Below are 19605 nucleotides of genomic sequence, written 5' to 3'. Positions count from 1 at the left end.
GAAAGTTGGCCAAGAGAAGGCAAGCCATACGATAGGTATCGGGAAGTAAATATGAGTAACGAGTTAACGAGGCTTTAATGATGTCTTGGAGAAGAGTGGTAACATCCCTTAGATTGGTATTGAAGTGTTGAACAAGTGTTAAGAGGTTCCATAAGGATTGGAAATCAAACAAATCAACGAAACGAACTTCGGAACCACTGGGGGTTATACGGCCAAACATACTGGCCGTATAAATTATACGGTCCGTATGTTTGGGACCGTATAATCAGCCCAGAAAGGTAAAGGTTTCTGGACCAAATATACGGCCAAACATACGGCCCGTATAAATTATACGGACCGTATGTTGGTCCGTATATACGGTCGGGATAGATTTGGGGAAATAAAAGAAGGGGCCAAGTCTTATTTCATTTCACTTCTACATCACACCCCTTCTCTCTAAAACATCTCTCTACATTTATTCCACAAGAAATCAAGGATTATTATTGATCAACAACATAAACCAAGTGTAAGAAAACCCATCAAAGATCATTCAAGTCAAGAAATCCCAATGGAGATGAACTAGGGTTTTGCTCAAGTAGAGTATTATCAACCAAGGCTTGTTCCTACGACATATAAGGTAAGATTCATGGTATTTCTACGTTGTTTAAGGTATTTGAGGGTCAAAATACTTAGTTTGTAGAAGGGTATAAAAAAATGGGTCATGAATGTGGAATAGTGCCATTTTAAGAAATAGCTTGAATTGAGTTATGATTCTTGATGTATTGTGATGTAAATATGTTATAAATGATGTTGAGAACACGAGATGAGAAATGTACGTGAATGGACATAGTCGTGTGTTATAGCCATGGATATGGATGATTGAAGGTAAATTACGAAATGTGCATAATGTGGATGAATAATGACTATTGTTATGGTATTGTAAATGTATTGTTGACGTTTGGGAGTTGATATACATTGTGGAGGAATGTAGTATAAGTAAAGGAGATGTTGTCCGATTTTCCCTAGTTTTAGTCATATATATGCTAGCTGTTGATTCTAATGATGGTATGACTTTGATGAAAGTAGAAACGCTAGCATTGGAGGAGAATGCGCAAGTGTAGAATAGTTGAACGGAAAAGGTATGTAAGGCTAAACCTTCTTTCATAAGGCATGGTCCTTTGGCCAATTATCTAAATCTTCCATAAGTCTATGATGTCTCACAAATGCTTCGATCTTTCGAGCTACTAAGCTCACAATTCTTGATATGCTACGATTATACTAAGTTCCTCGTATGACGAGTAAGCCTATAAAGATAGATGTGATGAATGACGATAATAGTGACAATGATATTGATGACGACTATAATAGTAATAGCAATGAGGATAACGATGACGATGATGATAGTAATGATAATAGTAAAGATGCTTATGAGCTATTATGTATATGTATCTATGTATGATTATTATGGAACCCCGAGCTTATGAGGCCGGGTAGGATATGTAAGTAAATATGTATATGATTATGTTATGCGCACACACCTCTGCAGATGGTACGAATAACCCTGACGCCTTGGTAGGGCCAGGTAGATGTAACCCTGAAGCCTTGGTAGGGCCAGGTATGTGCAACCTTGAGCCTTGGTTGGCCAAGTATGTATGAAACACCGATCCTGCATGGTCGGGTATGCTATGTAAATGCTATGTATATGATATGATTATGTATATTATATGGATACGAGTATGAATATGAACATGATGCGATATGAATGTGAATAAGGGTATGTATACGAATACGAGTACAAATATGGAACGGATACGGTTATGGATACGGAAATGGATGTATGTACGTAAATATGTATTAGAAATGGAAAGATCCTATGTAAGGCAAGTAAGTGCCTATGACGATGATATTACCATCTCCCATCTTGTGCTATTTCTCATGTCGTTCATTATGCTTCTATATTGATATTGATTATGCTTTACATACTCAGTACATTCTTCGTACTGACGTCCTTCTGTTTGTGGACGATGCGTCATGCCCGCAGGTACACAGGGAGACAGGATTGATCCATAGTCACATTCTCAGAGACTACATAGCAGAGCTCCATTTCATTCGGAGCCATAACGTTTGGGTACTTATTCTTTTGTGTACATAATTATGGGCATAGCGGGGTCCGGTCCCGCTTATGTGATATGTTATACTCTCCTTAGAGGCTCGTAGACATGTGTATATGGTTAGATATGTCTGGCCTAGTCGGCCTATATTTTGTATATCATTTTGTTAGCCTTGTCGGCTAATGTACATTGACGTGGTGTAGATGCCAACGATGATATAAAAGCATTATCACCCAATAGGACTAGGATGCAGAATGAATAGAATTATGTGTTTAATTATGCGGCTCACCTAGATGTAAGTGTAAGTGTAAGCCAAGGGGCACCCGGGTGGGCTAGCACCGGGTTCTCGTCGCGGCCCCTCTAGTCGGGTCGTGCCACAGACGATCCAGACCAATAAGACCTCCCCTAAGCAGCAGTCAGTGCGCTCTATTTGGTTCGGAGCTGCAGCCCTTTTTGGTATGCTATCTTGATATGTAGATATGTGGGTATGACAAGGCCTCGTCATGTCTTTCTACAGTTTATATTCCTTAGAGGTCTGTAGATAATTATATATAGTTGGAACATTGTGTAGTTCTGTCATCTATTATTTTGTATACAGCACCTGTAGTGGCCAAGTCGGCCTGAGTTGTTATCCTTAGCACATATGCTTATATATCCATATGCATGGTTTACGAGTTTTGATGTAAAGTTTGCTATATTAATATTACAGAAGTTGGCATAGCTCAGAGGTAAGTAAAAATGGGCCACCAGGTTACTCAGTATAGTGCAACTATGAGTTTAGAAGTGCTTGGTCAGTAGTGGTCCGACAATCGTCACGGCTCATCAGCTTGGGTTGTGACATGTCACGACCCAACTGGAGGGCCACGACGGGCACCCGGTGCTAGCCCACCCGGGCACCGCTTAGCGTACCTCTACACTTACATCTAGGTGAGCCACATATTAAAACATATATTTCTATTAATCAATCATACTAGTCCCATTGGACAACAATAACTTTATATCATCATTGGCATCCTTGCCCATATCAATATACATAAGCCGACGAGGCAAAAAAAATGAAATTAAAAATATAGGCCGACAAGGCCAAACACATCTAACCATATACACATGTCTACGAGCCTCTAAGAAGAGTATGAAATATCATATAGACGGGACAGGACCCCGCTATGCCCATAAACTGTTATATCCCGTATTTTTGAACGTCGGATTATTTGCTGGGGTGGGGCCCACACACCGAGATTTTTTTTTTTTGGAACATCGGAAAAGTCATATGAATCACATATGTAAAGTTAAACACAACTCATGAAGTACCCTTGGGCCAAATCAAAGTGGAAGCCCTCCAAACGAATATTTTTAAGAAAACGTTTCCGGGTGACCTGACTTTGAGGGGCACAAACGGTATTATAAGTTTGAAATTTGAAAAGATACCATTAAATAGAAGTTGTAGATAATTGAATTAGCTTTCTATCCATAGGTCGTGGGTTCCTAGGTGATGTCGGTACAAGGAGATATGAACGTTTTAAGGTCGAAAGGTCAGTGGGCTAGGCCCAACTCGGGATCAACCGAGTTGACCCAAAAAAATAAAATGAAAATTTAGGCCCAATGTTTAAGGGGTGGCCGGCCAAGTGAGGCCCAACCCATGATTTTAATGAATATTTCCATGTGCTAATTAATTATAAATGGTCACTATCTATTAGAAGTTTCAAGAAACAAAGAAAGAAGAGAAAGAAGAAAAACCAAGAGAAAACATAAGAGCCATTTCGGGTTGGCCATAGAAAAATCACCCTCAAAAAAATCTTGACTCTAAAATTATTTTCGTGTTGAATTCCTACAAATTCAAGGTCCCTCTACAACTTGGTGTAGTTGTTTTGGAAGATTGAGCATTAGTTTCATCAATCTCACACTTTGGACAAGTGAAGAAGATTGGAGAAAAAGGTACGAATTCATACCTTTTTATTATGTTATGAAGGTTTGTTTGTGTTGTAGTATATGGAAATGAGTAGAAACTATGGAAATATGGAAGTTTACATAGTGTATATATATATATATATATATATATATATATATGTAGTCGTGAGTGTATGTATGTTGTATACATATATGAGTTGAATTTTATGTTGTATTCTAGTTGTGGTTGTGGTGAAAATTATATTGGGAATGAAAGTTGAATGAATTTTGGTTGAAGTTGGAATGTAGAAGATTATGTCACTTTAGAATGATTTTGTGATATTATGGAAATGAAGTTGTTAAGATGTGAATTATGATTATGGTTGATGAAATTGGAAGATGGAAATATGTTATGGATATGTAGGTTGAATATTAGAAGTTTTGGATGAATTATGACTTTGGTGGAAAGTTTGTATATTTTGTATATCTTGTGAATATTTTGTGGAAATGATATGAAATGCTTCCAAATTATATTGTGATAATCTAGATTAATAATGAACATGAAAACATTGAGATTGGTTTGGAAATGGGAAGTCGGAATGAAAGTTCTTGCATTATGTCGGAAAGAAGACTAGTTGTGTTATATTGTGTCCTATATTGATTGTTGTCGTTGTTGGTGTTGTTGTTGATTGTTTTGGACCTTCTTTTTGCGACCCGTCGTGTGTATTAGCTCATACATTTTTGAGATCTGATGCACCGGCTCTGTTTGCTCCGAAATTTCACCAGACCGCACCAAACGGGCTGGGGACATATACGCATTACTTTCGCGGACACGAAGCAGCCTCTTTTTCAATTTATTTGGTCTAAACACCGAGGACCTTCTTTTTGAGACCCGTCGTGTGTATTAGCTCATACATTTAGGAGACCTGATGGGCCGGCTCTGTTTGCCCTGAAATTCCACCGGTGCACACCAAACAGGTTGGGGACCTATACGGATTGCTCAGGCATACACGAAGTGGCTTATTTTTTCGTTTATTTGGTCTAAACACCGAGGACTTTTTTTAGACCCGTCGTGTGTATTAGCTCATACATTTTGGACCTCTGATGGGCCGGCTCTGTTTGCCCTGAAATTCCACCGGTCCGCACCAAACGGGCTGCGGACCTATACGGATTGCTTATGCGGACACGAAGTCGCTTATTTTTCCATTTATTTGGTCTAAATACCGAGGACCTTCTTTTTTGCAACCCGTCGTGTATAGTAGCTCATACATTTTTGAGATCTGATGCACCGGCTCTGTTTGCTCCGAAATTTCACCAGACCGCACCAAACGGGCTGGGGACATATACGCATTACTTTCGCGGACACGAAGCAGCCTCTTTTTCAATTTATTTGGTCTAAACACTGAGGACCTTCTTTTTGAGACCCGTCGTGTGTATTAGCTCATACATTTTGGAGATCTGATAGGCTGTATCTGTTTGCTCTGAAATTCCACCAGACCGCACCAAACGGGCTGGGGACCTATACGGATTGCTTATGCGGCCACCAAGTAGCTTGTTTTTTCTATTTATTTGGTCTAAATACCGACGACCTTGTTTTTTGCAACCCGTCGTGTGTAGTAGCTCATACATTTTTGAGATCTGATGCACTGGCCCTGTTTGCTCTGAACTTTCGCCAGACCGCACCAAACGGGCTTGGGATACATACGCATTGCTTTCGCGGACACGAATCAGCCTCATTTTCAATTTATTTGGTCTAAATACCGATGACCTTCTTTTTTAGACCCGTCGTGCGCATTAGCTCATACATTTTGGAGATCTGATGGGTCGGCTCTGTTTGCTCTGAAATTCCACCGGACCGGGACCTATACGGATTGCTTATGCGGACACGAAGTAGCTTATTTTTCCATTTATTTGGTCTAAATACCGAGGACCTTCTTTTTTGCAACCCGTCGTGTGTAGTAGCTCATACATTTTTGAGATCTGATGCACCGGCTCTGTTTGCTCCGAAATTTCACCAGACCGCACCAAACGGGCTGGGGACATATACGCATTACTTTCGCGGACACGAAGCATCCTCTTTTTCAATTTATTTGGTGTAAACACCGAGGACCTTCTTTTTGAGACCCGTCGTGTGTATTAGCTCATACATTTTGGAGATCTGATGGGCTGTATCTGTTTGCTCTGAAATTCCACCGGACCGCACCAAACGGGCTGGGGACCTGTACGGATTGCTTATGCGGACACGAAATAGCTTATGTTTCTATTTATTTGGTCTAAATACCGAGGACCTTGTTTTTTGCAACCCGTCGTGTGTAATAGCTCATACATTTTTGAGATCTGATGCACTGGCTCTGTTTGCTCCGAACATTCGCCAAACCGCACCAAACGGGCTGGGGATAAATACGCATTGCTTTCGCGGACACGAATCAACCTCATTTTCAATTTATTTGGTCTAAATACCGATGGCCTTCTTTTTTAGACCCGTCGTGTGCATTAGCTCATACATTTTGGAGATCTGATGGGTCGGCTCTGTTTGCTCTGAAATTCCACCGGACCGCACCGAACGGGCTGGGGACCTATACGGATTGCTTATACGGACACGAAGTAGCTTATTTTTCCATTTATTTGGTCTAAATACCGTGGACCTTCTTTTTGCGACCCGTCGTGTGTATTAGCTCATACATTTTTGAGATCTGATGCACCATCTCTGTTTGCTCCGAAATTTCCCCAGACCGCACCAAACGGACTGGGGTCATATACGCATTGCTTACCCGGACACGAAGCAACCACTTTTTCTATTTATTTGGTCTAAACACCGAGTACCTTATTTTTTAGACCCGTCGTGTGTATTAGCTCATACATTTTGGAGATCTGATGGGCCGGCTCAGTTTGCCCTGAAATTCCACCGGTCCGCACCAAACGGGCTGGGGACCTATACAGATTGCTTATGCGGACACGAAGTAACTTATTTTTCCATTTATTTGGTCTACATACCGAGGACCTTCTTTTTTGCAACCCGTCGTGTGTATTAGCTCATACATTTTTGAGATCTGATGCACCGGATTTGTTTGCTCCGAAATTTCGCCGGTCCGCACCAAACGGGCTGGGGACATACACGCATTGCTTACGCGGACACGAAGCAGCCACTTTTTCTATTTATTTGGTCTAAACACCGAGGACCTTCTTTTTGAGACCCGTCGTGTGTATTAGCTCATACATTTTCGAGATCTGATGTGCCGGCTCTGTTTGCCCTGAAATTCCACCGGCCGCACCCAACGGGCTAGGGACCTATAGGGATTGCTTATGCGGACACGAAGTAGCTTATTTTCCCATTTATTTGGTCTAAATACCGATGACTTCTTTTTTGGTACCCGTCGTGTGTATTAGCGCATGCATTTTTGAGATCTGATGCACCGGCTCAGTTTGCTCCGAAATTTCGCCGGTCCGCACCAAACGGGCTGGGGACCTATACAGATTGCTTATGCCGACACGAACCAACCTAGTTTTCTATCTATTTGGTCTAAACATCGAGGACCTTCATTTTCAGACCCGTCGTGTGCATTAGCTCATACATTTTGGAGAGATCTGATGGGTCGGCTCAGTTTGCTCCGAAATTCCACCGGACCGCACCGAACGGGCTGGGGACCTATACGGATTGCTTATGCGGACACGAAGTCGCTTATTTTTCCATTTATTTGGTCTAAATACCGAGGACCTTCTTTTTTTGCAACCCGTCGTGTATAGTAGCTCATACATTTTTGAGATCTGATGCACCGGCTCTGTTTGCTCCGAAATTTCACCAGACCGCACCAAACGGGCTGGGGACATATACGCATTACTTTCGCGGACACGAAGCAGCCTCTTTTTCAATTTATTTGGTGTAAACACCGAGGACCTTCTTTTTTAGACCCGTCGTGTGTAATAGCTCATACATTTTGGAGATCTGATAGGGTGTATCTGTTTGCTCTGAAATTCCACCGGACCGCACCAAACGGGCTGGGGACATATACGCATTGCTTACGCAGACACGAAGCAGCCACTTTTTCTATTTATTTGGTCTAAACACCGAGGACCTTCTTTTTGAGACCCGTCGTGTGTATTAGCTCATACATTTTCGAGATCTGATGGGCCGGCTCTGTTTGCCCTGAAATTCCACCGGTCCGCACCCAACGGGCTAGGGACCTATAGGGATTGCTTATGCGGACACGAAGTAGCTTATTTTTCCATTTATTTGGTCTAAATACCGATGACTTCTTTTTTGGAACCCGTCGTGTGTATTAGCGCATGCATTTTTGAGATCTGATGCACCGGCTCAATTTGCTCTGAAATTTCGCCGGTCCGCACCAAACGGGCTGGGGACCTATACAGATTGCTTATGCTGACACGAACCAACCTCTTTTTCTATCTATTTGGTCTAAACACCGAGGACCTTCATTTTAAGACCCGTCGTGTGCATTAGCTCATACATTTTGGTGATCTGATGGGTCGGCTCTGTTTGCTCCGAAATTCCACCGGACCGCACCGAACGGGCTGGGGACCTATACGGATTTCTTATGCGGACACGAAGTAGCTTATGTTTCCATTTATTTGGTCTAAATACCGAGGACCTTCTTTTTTGCAACCCGTCGTGTGTATTTGCTCATACATTTTTTAGATCTGATGCACTGTATCTGCTTGCTCCGAAATTTCTCAGGTCCACACCAAACGGAATGGGGACATATACGCATTGCTTACGCGGACACGAAGTAGCCTTTTTTTCAATTTATTTGGTCTAAACACCGAGGACCTTCTTTTTAAGACCCGTCGTGTGCTAAATCATACATTTTGGAGATCTGATGGGTCGGCTCTGTTTGCTCCGAAATTTCACCAGACCGCACCAAACGGGCTGGGGACCTATACGGATTGCTTATGCGGACACGAAATAGCTTATTTTTCTATTTATTTGGTCTAAATACCAAGGACCTTGTTTTTTGCAACCCGTCGTGTGTAGTAGCTCATACATTTTTGAGATCTGATGCACCATCTCTGTTTGCTCCGACATTTCCCCAGACCGCACCAAACGGGCTGGGGACATATACGCATTGCTTACCCGGACACGAAGCAGCCACTTTTTCTATTTATTTGGTCTAAACACCGAGTACCTTATTTTTGAGACCCGTCGTGTGTATTAGCTCATACATTTTGGAGATCTGATGGGCCGGCTCAGTTTGCCCTAAAATTCCACCGGTCCGCACCAAACGGGCTGGGGACCTATACGGATTGCTTATGCGGACACGAAGTAACTTATTTTTCCATTTATTTGGTCTACATACCGAGGTCCTTCTTTTTTGCAACCCGTCGTGTGTATTAGCACATACATTTTTTAGATCTGATGTACCAGCTCTATTTGCTCCGAAATTACGCCGGTCGTCACCATACGGGCTGGGGACATATACGCATTGCTTACGCGGACACGAAGCAGCCACTTTTTCTATTTATTTGGTCTAAACACCGAGGACCTTCTTTTTGAGACCCGTCGTGTGTATTAGCTCATACATTTTCGAGATCTGATGGGCCGGCTCTGTTTGCACTGAAATTCCACCGGTCCGCACCCAACGGGCTAGGGACCTATAGGGATTGCTTATGCGGACACGAAGTAGCTTATTTTTCCATTTATTTGGTCTAAATACCGAGGACTTCTTTTTTGCAACCCGTCGTGCGTATTAGCGCATACATTTTTGAGATCTGATGCACCGGCTCAGTTTGCTCCGAAATTTCGCCGGTCCGCACCAAACGGGCTGGGGACCTATACAGATTGCTTATGCTGACACGAAGCAACCTCTTTTTCTATCTATTTGGTCTAAACACCGAGGACCTTCATTTTAAGACCCGTCGTGTGCATTAGCTCATACATTTTGGAGATCTGATGGGTCTGCTCTGTTTGCTCCGAAATTCCACCGGACCGCACCGAACGGGCTGGGGACCTATACGGATTTCTTATGCGGACACGAAGTAGCTTATTTTTCCATTTATTTGGTCTAAATAACCTTGTTTTTTGCAACCCGTCGTGTGTATTTGCTCATACATTTTTTAGATCTGATGCACCGTATCTGTTTGCCCCGAAATTTCGCCGGTCCACACCAAACGGACTGGGGACATATACGCATTGCTTACGCGGACACGAAGTAGCCTCTTTTTCAATTTATTTGGTCTAAACACCGAGGACCTTCTTTTTAAGACCCGTCGTGTGCTAAATCAAACATTTTGGAGATCTGATGGGTCGGCTCTGTTTGCTCCGAAATTTCACCAGACCGCACCAAACGGGCTGGGGACATATACGCATTACTTTCGCGGACACGAAGCAGTCTCATTTTCAATTTATTTGGTCTAAAAACCGAGGACCTTCGTTTTGAGAACCGTCGTGTGGATTAGCTCATACATTTTGGTGATCTGATGGGCTGTCTCTGTTTGCTCTGAAATTCGACCAGACAGCACCAAACGGGCTGGGGACCAATACGGATTGCTTATGCGGACACGAAATAGCTTATTTTTCTATTTATTTGGTCTGAATACCGAGGACCTTGTTTTTTGCAACCCGTCGTGTGTACTGCTCATACATTTTTGAGATCTGATGCACCATCTCTGTTTGCTCCGACATTTCCCCAGACCGCACCAAACGGGCTGGGGACATATACGCATTGCTTACCTGGACACGAAGCAGCCACTTTTTCTATTTATTTGGTCTAAACACCGAGTACCTTATTTTTTAGACCCGTCGTGTGTATTAGCTCATACATTTTGGAGATCTGATGGGCCGGCTCAGTTTGCCCTGAAATTCCACCAGTCCGCACCAAACGGGCTGGGCACCTATACGGATTGCTTATGCGGACACGAAGTAACTTATTTTTCCATTTATTTGGTCTACATACCGAGGACCTTCTTTTTTGCAACCCGTCGTGTGTATTTGCTCATACATTTTTTAGATCTGATGCACCGTATCTGTTTTCCCCGAAATTTTGCCGGTCCACACCAAACGGACTGGGGACATATACGCATTGCTTACGCGGACACGAAGTAGCCTCTTTTTCAATTTATTTGGTCTAAACACCGAGGACCTTCTTTTTAAGACCCGTCGTGTGCTAAATCATACATTATGGAGATCTGATGGGTCGGCTCTGTTTGCTCCGAAATTTCACCAGTCCGCACCAAACGGGCTGGGGACATATACGCATTACTTTTGCGGACACGAAGCAGCCTCTTTTTCAATTTATTTGGTCTAAAAACCGAGGACCTTCTTTTTGAGAACCGTCGTGCGTATTAGCTCATACATTTTGGTGATCTGATGGGCTGTCTCTGTTTGCTCTGAAATTCGACCGGACAGCACCAAACGGGCTGGGGACCAATACGGATTGCTTATGCGAACACGAAATAGCTTATTTTTCTATTTATTTGGTCTAAATACCGAGGACCTTGTTTTTTGCAACCCGTCGTGTGTACTGCTCATACATTTTTGAGATCTGATGCACCATCTCTGTTTGCTCCGACATTTCCCCAGACCGCACCAAACGGGCTGGGGACATATACGCATTGCTTACCCGGACACGAAGCAGCCACTTTTTCTATTTATTTGGTCTAAACACCGAGTACCTTATTTTTGAGACCCGTCGTGTGTATTAGCTCATACATTTTGGAGATCTGATGGGCCGGCTCAGTTTGCCCTAAAATTCCACCGGTCCGCACCAAACGGGCTGGGGACCTATACGGATTGCTTATGCGGACACGAAGTAACTTATTTTTCCATTTATTTGGTCTACATACCGAGGACCTTCTTTTTTGCAACCCGTCGTGTGTATTAGCACATACATTTTTTAGATCTGATGTACCAGCTCTATTTGCTCCGAAATTACGCCGGTCGTCACCATACGGGCTGGGGACATATACGCATTGCTTACGCGGACACGAAGCAGCCACTTTTTCTATTTATTTGGTCTAAACACCGAGGACCTTCTTTTTGAGACCCGTCGTGTGTATTAGCTCATACATTTTCGAGATCTTATGGGCCGGCTCTGTTTGCATTGAAATTCCACCGGTCCGCACCCAACGGGCTAGGGACCTATAGGGATTGCTTATGCGGACACGAAGTAGCTTATTTTTCCATTTATTTGGTCTAAATACCGAGGACTTCTTTTTTGCAACCCGTCGTGCGTATTAGCGCATACATTTTTGAGATCTGATGCACCGGCTCAGTTTGCTCCGAAATTTCGCCGGTCCGCACCAAACGGGCTGGGGACCTATACAGATTGCTTATGCTGACACGAAGCAACCTCTTTTTCTATCTATTTGGTCTAAACACCGAGGACCTTCATTTTAAGACCCGTCGTGTGCATTAGCTCATACATTTTGGAGATCTGATGGGTCGGCTCTGTTTGCTCCGAAATTCCACCGGACCGCACCGAACGGGCTGGGGACCTATACGGATTTCTTATGCGGACACGAAGTAGCTTATTTTTCCATTTATTTGGTCTAAATACCGAGGACCTTCTTTTTGCAACCCGTCGTGTGTATTAGCTCATACATTTTGGAGATCTGATGGGCCGGCTCTGTTTGCCCTGACATTTCATCGGTCCGCACCAAACGGGCTGGGGACCTATAGATATTGCTTAGGCGTACACGAAGTAGCTTATTTTTACATTTATTTGGTCTAAATACCGAGGACCTTCTTTTTAAGACCCGTCGTGTGTATTAGCTCATATATTTTCGAGATCCGATGCGCCGACTCTGTTTGTCCTAAAATTCCACCGGTCCGCACCAAACAGGCGAGGGACCTATACGGATTGCTTATGCGGACACGAAGTCTCTTATGTTTCCATTTATTTGGTCTAAATACCGAGGACCTTCTTTTTTGCAACCCGTCGTGTGTATTAGCTCATACATTTTGGAGATCTGATGGGCCGGCTCTATTTGCCCTGACATTTCATCGGTCCGCACCAAACGGGCTGGGGACCTATAGATATTGCTTAGGCGTACACGAAGTAGCTTATTTTTTCATTTATTTGGTCTAAATACCGAGGACCTTCTTTTTAAGACCCGTCGTGTGTATTAGCTCATATATTTTCGAGATCCGATGCGCCGACTCTGTTTGTCCTAAAATTCCACCGGTCCGCACCAAACAGGCGAGGGACCTATACGGATTTCTTATGCGGACACGAAGTAGCTTATTTTTCCATTTATTTGGTCTAAATACCGAGGACCTTCTTTTTGCAACCCGTCGTGTGTATTAGCTCATACATTTTGGAGATCTGATGGGCCGGCTCTGTTTGCCCTGACATTTCATCGGTCCGCACCAAACGGGCTGGGGACCTATAGATATTGCTTAGGCGTACACGAAGTAGCTTATTTTTTCATTTATTTGGTCTAAATACCGAGGACCTTCTTTTTAAGACCCGTCGTGTGTATTAGCTCATATATTTTCGAGATCCGATGCGCCGACTCTGTTTGTCCTAAAATTCCACCGGTCCGCACCAAACAGGCGAGGGACCTATACGGATTGCTTATGCGGACACGAAGTCTCTTATGTTTCCATTTATTTGGTCTAAATACCGAGGACCTTCTTTTTTGCAACCCGTCGTGTGTATTAGCACATACATTTTTGAGATCTGATGCACGAGCTCTGTTTGCTCCGAAATTTCACCGATCGTCACCATACGGGCTGGGGACATATATGAATTGCTTACGCGGACACGAAGTAGTCACATTTTCAATTTATTTGGTCTAAACACCGAGGACCTTCTTTTTTAGACCCGTCGTGTGTATTAGCTCATACATTTTGGAGATCTGATAGGCCGGCTCTATTTGCTCTAAAATTCCATCGGACCGCACCGAACGGGCGAGGGACCTATACGGATTGCTTATGCGGACACGAAGTCTCTTATGTTTCCATTTATTTGGTCTAAATACCGAGGACCTTCTTTTTTGCAACCCGCGTGTGTATTAGCACATACATTTTTGAGATCTGATGCACCAGCTCTGTTTGCTCCGAAATTTCGCCGGTCGTCACCATACGGGCTGGGGACATATATGAATTGCTTACGCGGACACGAAGCAGCCTCCTTTTCAATTTATTTGGTCTAAATACCGAGGACCTTCTTTTTGAGACCCGTCGTGTGTATTAGCTCATACATTTTGGAGATCTGATGGGCCGTCTCTGTTTGCTCTGAAATTCCACCGGACCGCACCAAACGGGCTGGGGACCTATACGGATTGCTTATGCGGACACGAAGTAGGTTATTTTTTCATTTATTGGGTCTAAATACCGAGAACCTTCTTTTTGCAACCCGTCGTGTGTATTAGCTCATACATTTTTGGAGATCAGATGCGCCGGCTCAGTTTGCTCCGAAATTTCAGCCGGTCCGTCACCATACGGGCTGGGGACATATATGAATTGCTTACGCGGACACGAAGTAGCACATTTTTCAATTTATTTGGTCTAAATACCGAGGACCTTCTTTTTGAGACCCGTCGTGTGTATTAGCTCATACATTTTGGAGATCTGATAGGCCGACTCTATTTGCTCTAAAATTCCATCGGACCGCACCGAACGGGCGAGGGACCTATACGGATTGCTTATGCGGACACGAAGTCTCTTATGTTTCCATTTATTTGGTCTAAATACCGAGGACCTTCTTTTTGCAACCCGTCGTGTGTATTAGCACATACATTTTTGAGATCTGATGCACCAGCTCTGTTTGCTCCGAAATTTCGCCGGTCGTCACCATACGGGCTGGGGACATATATGAATTGCTTACGCGGACACGAAGTAGTCACATTTTCAATTTATTTGGTCTAAACACCGAGGACCTTCTTTTTGAGACCCGTCGTGTGTATTAGCTCATACATTTTGGAGATCTGATAGGCCGACTCTATTTGCTCTAAAATTCCATCGGACCGCACCGAACGGGCGAGGGACCTATACGGATTGCTTATGCGGACACGAAGTCTCTTATGTTTCCATTTATTTGGTCTAAATACCGAGGACCTTCTTTTTTGCAACCCGCGTGTGTATTAGCACATACATTTTTGAGATCTGATGCACCAGCTCTGTTTGCTCCGAAATTTCGCCGGTCGTCACCATACGGGCTGGGGACATATATGAATTGCTTACGCGGACACGAAGCAGCCTCCTTTTCAATTTATTTGGTCTAAATACCGAGGACCTTCTTTTTGAGACCCGTCGTGTGTATTAGCTCATACATTTTGGAGATCTGATGGGCCGATCTCTGTTTGCTCTGAAATTCCACCGGACCGCACCAAACGGGCGAGGGACCTATACGGATTGCTTATGCGGACACGAAGTAACTTATTTTTCCATTTATTTGGTCTAAATACCGAGGACCTTCTTTTTTGCAACCCGTCGTGTGTATTAGCTCATACATTTTTGAGATCTGATGCACCAGCTCTGTTTGCTCCGAAATTTCGCCGGTCCGCACCATAACGGGCTGGGGACATATACGAATTGCTTACGCGGACACGAAGCAGTCACATTTTCAATTTATTTGGTCTAAACACCGAGGACCTTCTTTTGAGACCCGTCGTGTGTATTAGCTCATACATTTTGGAGATCTGATAGGGCCGCTCTGTTTGCTCTGAAATTCCATCGGACCGCACCGAACGGGCTGAGGGACCTATACGGATTGCTTATGCGGACACGAAGTAGCTTATGTTTCCATTTATTTGGTCTAAATACCGAGGACCTTCTTTTTGCAACCCGTCGTGTGTATTAGCTCATACATTTTTGAGATCTGATGCACCAGCTCTGTTTGCTCCGAAATTTCGCCGGTCCGTCACCATACGGGCTGGGGACATATATGAATTGCTTACGCGGACACGAAGTCAGCCTCCTTTTCAATTTATTTGGTCTAAATACCGAGGACCTTCTTTTTGAGACCCGTCGTGTGTATTAGCTCATACATTTTGGAGATCTGATGGGCCGTCTCTGTTTGCTCTGAAATTCCACCGGACCGCACCAAACGGGCTGGGGACCTATACGGATTGCTTATGCGGACACGAAGTCGCTTATGTTTCCATTTATTTGGTCTAAATACCGAGGACCTTCTTTTTTGCAACCCGTCGTGTGTATTAGCATCATACATTTTTGAGATCTGATGCACCAGCTCTGTTTGCTCCGAAATTTCACCGGTCGCACCAATACGGGCTGGGGACATATATGAATTGCTTACGCGGACACGAAGTAGCTCACTTTTCAATTTATTTGGTCTAAATACCGAGGACCTTCTTTTTGAGACCCGTCGTGTGTATTAGCTCATATATTTTCGAGATCCTGATGCGCCGACTCTGTTTGCTCCTAAAATTCCACCGGTACCGCACCAAACGGGCGAGGGACCTATACGGATTGCTTATGCGGACACGAAGTCTCTTATGTTTCCATTTATTTGGTCTAAATACCGAGGACCTTCTTTTTTGCAACCCGTCGTGTGTATTAGCACATACATTTTTGAGATCTGATGCACCAGCTCTGTTTGCTCCGAAATTTCGCCGGTCGTCACCATACGGGCTGGGGACATATATGAATTGCTTACGCGGACACGAAGTAGTCACATTTTCAATTTATTTGGTCTAAACACCGAGGACCTTCTTTTTGAGACCCGTCGTGTGTATTAGCTCATACATTTTGGAGATCTGATAGGCCGACTCTATTTGCTCTAAAATTCCATCGGACCGCACCGAACGGGCGAGGGACCTATACGGATTGCTTATGCGGACACGAAGTACTCTTATGTTTCCATTTATTTGGTCTAAATACCGAGGACCTTCTTTTTTGCAACCCGTCGTATGTATTAGCTCATACATTTTTGAGATCTGATGCACCCGCTCTGTTTGCTCCGAAATTACGCCGGTCCGCACCAAACGGGCTGGGGACATATACGCATTGCTTACGCGGACACGAAGCAGTCACTTTTTCTATTTATTTGGTCTAAACACCGAGGACCTTCTTTTTGAGACCCGTCGTGTGTATTAGCTCATACATTTTGGAGATCTGATTGGCCGGCTCTGTTTGCCCTGAAATTTCATCGGTCCGCACCAAACGGGCTGGGGACCTATACGTATTGCTTAGGCGTACACGAAGTAACCTTATTTTTCTATTTATTTGGTCTAAATACCGAGGACCTTCTTTTTGCGACCCGTCGTGTGTATTAGCTCATATATTTTCGAGATCCGATGCGCCGACTCTGTTTGTCCTAAAATTCCACCGGTCCGCACCAAACGGGCTGGGGACCTATACGGATTGCTTATGCGGACACGAAGTCTCTTATGTTTCCATTTATTTGGTCTAAATACCGAGGACCTTCTTTTTTGCAACCCGTCGTGTGTATTAGCACATACATTTTTGAGATCTGATGCACCAGCTCTGTTTGCTCCGAAATTTCGCCGGTCGTCACCATACGGGCTGGGGACATATATGAATTGCTTACGCGGACACGAAGTAGTCACATTTTCAATTTATTTGGTCTAAACACCGAGGACCTTCTTTTTGAGACCCGTCGTGTGTATTAGCTCATACATTTTGGAGATCTGATGGGCCGGCTCTGTTTGCTCTAAAATTCCACCGGACCGCACCAAACGGGCTGGGGACCTATACGGATTGCTTATGCGGACACGAAGTCGCTTATTTTTCCATTTATTTGGTCTAAACACCGAGGACCTTCTTTTTTAGACCCGTCGTGTGTATTAGCTCATACATTTTTAGATCTGATGCACCGGCTCTGTTTGCTCCGAAATTTCAGCCGGTCCGCACCAAACGGGCTGGGGACATATACGAATTGCTTACGCGGACACGAAGCAGCCTCCTTTTCAATTTATTTGGTCTAAATACCGAGGACCTTCTTTTTGCGACCCGTCGTGTGTATTAGCTCATATATTTTCGAGATCCGATGCGCCGACTCTGTTTGCTCTAAAATTCCACCGGTACCGCACCAAACGGGCGAGGGACCTATACGGATTGCTTATGCGGACACGAAGTCTCTTATGTTTCCATTTATTTGGTCTAAATACCGAGGACCTTCTTTTTTGCAACCCGTCGTGTGTATTAGCACATACATTTTTGAGATCTGATGCACCAGCTCTGTTTGCTCCGAAATTTCGCCGGTCGTCACCATACGGGCTGGGGACATATATGAATTGCTTACGCGGACACGAAGTAGTCACATTTTCAATTTATTTGGTCTAAACACCGAGGACCTTCTTTTTGAGACCCGTCGTGTGTATTAGCTCATACATTTTGGAGATCTGATAGGCCGACTCTATTTGCTCTAAAATTCCATCGGACCGCACCGAACGGGCGAGGGACCTATACGGATTGCTTATGCGGACACGAAGTCTCTTATGTTTCCATTTATTTGGTCTAAATACCGAGGACCTTCTTTTTTGCAACCCGCGTGTGTATTAGCACATACATTTTTGAGATCTGATGCACCAGCTCTGTTTGCTCCGAAATTTCGCCGGTCGTCACCATACGGGCTGGGGACATATATGAATTGCTTACGCGGACACGAAGCAGCCTCCTTTTCAATTTATTTGGTCTAAATACCGAGGACCTTCTTTTTGCGACCCGTCGTGTGTATTAGCTCATATATTTTCGAGATCCGATGCGCCGACTCTGTTTGTCCTAAAATTCCACCGGTCCGCACCAAATGGGCGAGGGACCTATACGGATTGCTTATGCGGACACGAAGTCTCTTATGTTTCCATTTATTTGGTCTAAATACCGAGTACCTTCTTTTTTGCAACCCGTCGTGTGTATTAGCACGTACATTTTTGAGATCTGATGCACCAGCTCTGTTTGCTCCGAAATTTCGCCGGTCGTCACCATACGGGCTGGGGACATATATGAATTGCTTACGCGGACACGAAGTAGTCACATTTTCAATTTATTTGGTCTAAACACCGAGGACCTTCTTTTTGAGACCCGTCGTGTGTATTAGCTCATACATTTTGGAGATCTGATAGGCCGATCTCTGTTTGCTCTAAATTCCATCGGACCGCACCAAACGGGCTGAGGGACCTATACGGATTGCTTATGCGGACACGAAGTCTCTTATTTTTCATTTATTTGGTCTAAATACCGAGGACCTTCTTTTTTGCAACCCGTCGTGTGTATTAGCTACATACATTTTTGAGATCTGATGCACCAGCTCTGTTTGCTCCGAAATTTCGCCGGTCCGCACCATACGGGCTGGGGACATATACTGAATTGCTTACGCGGACACGAAGCAGCTCACTTTTCAATTTATTTGGTCTAAATACCGAGGACCTTCTTTTTGAGACCCGTCGTGTGTATTAGCTCATATATTTTCGAGATCTGATGCGCCGACTCTGTTTGCTCCTAAAATTCCACCGGACCGCACCAACGGGCGAGGGACCTATACGGATTGCTTATGCGGACACGAAGTCTCTTATGTTTCCATTTATTTGGTCTAAATACCGAGGACCTTCTTTTTTGCAACCCGTCGTGTGTATTAGCACATACATTTTTGAGATCTGATGCACCAGCTCTGTTTGCTCCGAAATTTCGCCGGTCGTCACCATACGGGCTGGGGACATATATGAATTGCTTACGCGGACACGAAGCAGT

This window comes from Lycium barbarum, chromosome 10 (assembly GCF_019175385.1).
Source record: "Lycium barbarum isolate Lr01 chromosome 10, ASM1917538v2, whole genome shotgun sequence".
Lineage (NCBI taxonomy): Eukaryota > Viridiplantae > Streptophyta > Magnoliopsida > Solanales > Solanaceae > Lycium > Lycium barbarum.
The sequence above is the reverse complement of the archived record's forward strand: the minus strand, read 5'-3'. Positions refer to the sequence as shown.